Here is a 4,433-nt window from a genome sequence, read left to right as displayed (position 1 = left end):
GGGAAGCCCTGCATTTGGTTCTCACCTTTCACGCTTGGATATTTTTACGAGTCCAGGCTAGGCATTTTGTAGCATGCCTCACCATTCTGGATATGCCTATTGTTTTTTTCATAGTTATGTTCAGGTTAGCTTTTTTTGTTTTTTGGCAACAATACTACGGAGGGGCCGTTACATTTTCCCCACTGCATCATATCAGAAGACGCATAATTTCAGTCTGATCCATTATTGGTGATGCTAAGTGATAGTGACTGGTGATTTGATCGCTTGGTTAAGGTGTTGTCTGCCAGATCGCCCCAGTGCAAAGCCAGCTGTTCCCCTTTTGTAGGTGCTGTGTACTCCGTGGATTGATATTATACTTTGGGACTGAATAAATCGTGAATATACTATTGCCCAACAACCTTTCACCCAGTGACTTTAGCATCTAATGAACAGCTCCGTGGCTTCTGACCTTGTGCCTCAGTTTGCTCATTTGAACACTGAGTCTAACAGTGGTCCCTAAGGGATGCTTGTTTTCAGGATCAGTGCTTGGCACACAATAAACGCTCCATAAGTGTTAGATATTACTGGACAAAAACAAGTATGAAAAAATTAAGGACAAGGCTAGGGTTGCACTCCAGTTTCCCGGATCCCGCCGCGGGTCCCAGGTGGTAAGTGAGCGAAAGCGGCCCCAAGGTCCACTCGGCCACGCCCTCGCGCCACGGAAGCCTGACCGGGCGGGACCACCCAGCGCCCCGGCCGCGCAAGGCCCCCTGGGACCGGTAGTGCTGGGCGTGGCCACGAGACTACATATCCCGGCGGCCCCCGCGCCTCGGCTCCCGCGGCTACTGCCTCAGCCCTTCCACAGTAACGGCGGCGGCTGCGGTTGCTGAGTTTGAGGCGGCGGCGGCGGCGGCTGCAGCGGCTGCTGGCTGAGCGCTGAGTGCTGAGCGGCGAGTTTCCGATTTAAAGCCGAGCGGCGAGGAAAATGGCGGCGGGCGGTGAGTGGAGATAAAGGAAGAGCGGCGGCGGGCAAGGGGGTGGAGTGCGAGGCGGAGGGAAGAGGGCGAGTCTCCCGGGCTGCGGCGAGCCGGCGGCTCCGGCTCCGCCGAGGCGCTGCGGGACGCGCCGTGCGGGGGGCGCGCGGAGATAGTTTCGGCGTGTCGGGGCCGCGCCGCTTCCCCGCAGCCTGGGGGCGGCCCGCGGCCGGAGGAGGGGTGTCGAGGTTAGGCGGCAGCTGGCTTGGGAGTGCGAGGGGTGTCCCCGCATGGAGGGGTCACCCCGAGGAGTTTTGGGGGGGACCGCGGGGGTCCATTTTTCCCGCCTGTCCCTAAAGTTTTACCCTCCCGCAGCCCTCGGGGTGCTTTTGAAAGCTCCCCGCGACCCCTCCTCCTGCTGCCTCGGCGTCTCGTAGTTATTCGGAAGAATCAGGGGGAGGGGGGAGCCGCACAGACCCCCCGCTCACCCCCAGCCCAGCCTCCAAGTCGTACTGAGAATCGGGTTGGATTTTGTTGCCGTGTTTCCTCCTGCACTTGGGCACTTTAAATATTTTAACACGAATTATCTGCGGGATTTCCATTTTGGGCACGGGTAGGTTCTCAGCAGTTTTTCTCAGTAAAAAGGCATTTTGCTACCTCGGGTGTGAAGGCTGGGAAATGGCAAGTGGAAGTTAGTGAATTAAATTTGGGATTGGGCCGTCTTTATTATTACTCTTTTTTTTCTTGTCTCCATCTCTAATCTTCTTACGTACATTGATTCAATTTGTGATGGTTTAAGTAGTTTGTCTTAAACATGCTTTAGAAAAACAACCCACGAGTAGTTGGAGGGCTTAGTTGCTTCCTAGGCAGTTTGAGGGCACTCAGGGTGGAAAAGTTAACCAAAAGAGCAGCTGCGAGAGGCAGAGAGCATCGTCTCGAAATCTCACTAGCAGGAGGAGTTGGGGCTTCTCAAATGGAAAGACACGAAAGGTCTGAAATTCTCTCGAAGTCGGAACTTTTTTTTTTCTCTCTCCTTCCCGAATGTGAAGACTTCCTTCTTGCACTTTTTGAGCAGCAGCGCTTCAAAGCCAACCTGTTTTTGTTATTAAGCCCGTACCGTAAAGAAACAGGAAGGCAAGTACCAGCTGTGTCTTGCTGCAGCGGTTTGAAATGGAGTTGAATGAGATGAGTGAGAGTGCTAGTAGTATTGAGTGAGATTGCTTCATCTCCTTGATTCAGACGCCTGCTCTCGGATCCACCTAACTGGTCCCTGGCTGCGGGAACGCATCACTTATTTGTTGCAGTAGGTTATTTAGAGGATGGTGGGGGAAAAAAAAAAATCGTAAGTCTTGTGATTGACGCATAAGCCAAAATGTGAAATGGAAATCTGTAAGTTTGTGTTCTTGAAAACAAATTCAGTTATTGCTTGTTTAGGTTAGGTTATACCCAATATAACTGGTCTAGGGACAACTGGGAGGGTACAAAAAGAAAAACGAACCTCTGTCTTACTCTAAACCCTCCAGTTCCCATTCCCAGGAGGCAACGACTGTTACTGGTTTCTAGAGTATTCTTGGTTTTTGGAATAATTAAAGAATTTTCATTCGAAACACACCCCTGTTGGATACCAAAAGCAGGGAAAAAGAATGAACCAAAGAAAGGGAAGATGGGGTGGGAATACTGCTTTCTCTTTACTGTCTTCAACAATTGTCGATGGCGATTAGAAAAGCTCTTCCAAACTTACTGCTTATGTTGCCTTATCTATTAGCACCCTTAAGGAAATAACAATCTGTCGGACTTTAGGGTGAAGAACCCTGCCAGGGTTCATTGTTTGTATGTAAGATGAAGCCTCTGTAACATGTAAAATGATATTGAACACTATAGCTTCTGTTACTGGAGGTTGCTTCAGGTTCTGCATTTAAATGAGCAGTAATCTAGATTGCCTGCGATCCTAAATTATAGGGGAATTTTATGTATCGATAGAAATGACTTAACTGTTTAATCAGCATTAAAAAAAAGGGCATAGCTTCTGGTATATACAAGTACATATTGGACATGAGGATTGTGGACTAAGTGGGAAGCTGTAATGTTTCTAGAGCAGTTACAGGAAATGTTTCTACCATAAAATATTCCTTCACTACAGAGGCTTTGAAAATGCATAACAATCGTAGTATATAATTAACAGGATTAAAAAAAATGTTTTAGAATGCTGTTTTTAAATTTATCAACACTAACTGTTCATTAAAAAAAATCAATGATATTAAAGATTAGGGGATTAGGGATTATATTAAATATATTTTGAAAGTGAGTATGCTGTGTTTTCCCCATATAGAAATTATTTCTATACATCGCCATCCCCCACCCCCAAACAAATAAATTAGAATTCATTCAATAAAGAGTGAATGTTCTGTTGGACCCTGGACCCTTTTTCTAGGAGTCATGTAAATAAAAAATAGTTGCTGAAATGATTACTTACCGATGCCTTCTTGATTGGTCATTTGAAGTCAACTTTCTTACTCTGTCAGGGACATATTAAAGATAAAGAGGTTTATTTTTCTTTTAAATTCAGTCCTTTGAGCGTTAGTAGTATGATTCTATATAGAATAGTTCCTTTTAACTTGAAGACTAGTAGGTTTTTGAGAAGTCTTCTAAAAGAATGACTTATATTTTAGCTTGGACAATAGGGTAAGATAAAAAACCCAAACTCCTATTGTCCTATCCCTAATTGGCGTTAAAATAAACGGCTTTAGGGTTTCTTTGTACAATTTTTTTAGACTGTATAATTTCAAGCCTTGGCCAGAGGATGTGGACTACTTTTGAAAACTTCTAATTTGTTGCAAGTTTAGAATGAATATAGCCTCCAGTGGCTGTCTACACAGCCAAGTGACCACAATTTAACACAATTGTTACTCTTTAAATGCTACCTAGGCCTAGAAAAACAAGAGTTGTTGATCATGATTGAAGAGGAACTGGAGTTTCTCAAAGGTTAAACTAGGGAGTACCTGTCCCAGTTTGGTTTGAATTTACTATACTCTGTGGTGTAGAATATTCCTTTTTTGCATTATTGAGTGGTTAAAGCTCTGGGAGCAGGAAATTAGTATTGGAAATGTATGTTAACTTTTCTTTTTCCTCATAGTTCAATACTTTAAGGAAATAGGTGAGTGTATGTTAGTTTAGATTCTCAGGGATAGCATTGAGGTTGAGTGCTGCAGTAAAATGTAGGCATTTTTTCCTTTATGAGTGCTTTTTGGGGTGGGGGAGGGGATTACAAAATGAACATTATACAGTTCAGGTGGAGGAGGGGTTCTATTGTACTGAGGTTTATTCCTTCACTTTGTTAATGATAGCTAGGTAAATTCAATTGGCCCATTGGTTTTCTGACAGGGTTTCTGGGAGAAGATTATTTTGGGTTAAGGATGTAATTTATTATTTATTATTTATTTTTATTATATAATTTATTATTTATATATATATATATTATTT

The 4,433-nt window shown here is 44.4% G+C and overlaps 1 protein-coding gene across 4 annotated transcripts in view; it reads left to right on the top strand.

Moving 5' to 3' along the window:
• The first annotated feature begins 797 nt into the window (after window positions 1-797).
• Window positions 798-4,433, top strand: part of NCOA3 (nuclear receptor coactivator 3) — a 121,684-nt gene continuing 118,048 nt past the window's right edge. For all 4 annotated transcript variants that reach the window (XM_024746764.1, XM_024746765.1, XM_024746762.1 and 1 more), the window contains exon 1: window positions 798-977. The gene's annotated coding sequence lies outside the window, so the exon portion shown is untranslated. The remainder of the gene's footprint in view (window positions 978-4,433) is intronic.

The sequence above is a fragment of the Neophocaena asiaeorientalis genome, unplaced genomic scaffold (genome assembly GCF_003031525.2).
Source record: "Neophocaena asiaeorientalis asiaeorientalis breed wild unplaced genomic scaffold, Neophocaena_asiaeorientalis_V1.1 scaffold132, whole genome shotgun sequence".
In the NCBI taxonomy this organism is placed as follows: domain Eukaryota; kingdom Metazoa; phylum Chordata; class Mammalia; order Artiodactyla; family Phocoenidae; genus Neophocaena; species Neophocaena asiaeorientalis.
This window is presented reverse-complemented; position numbering and strand designations above follow the sequence as displayed.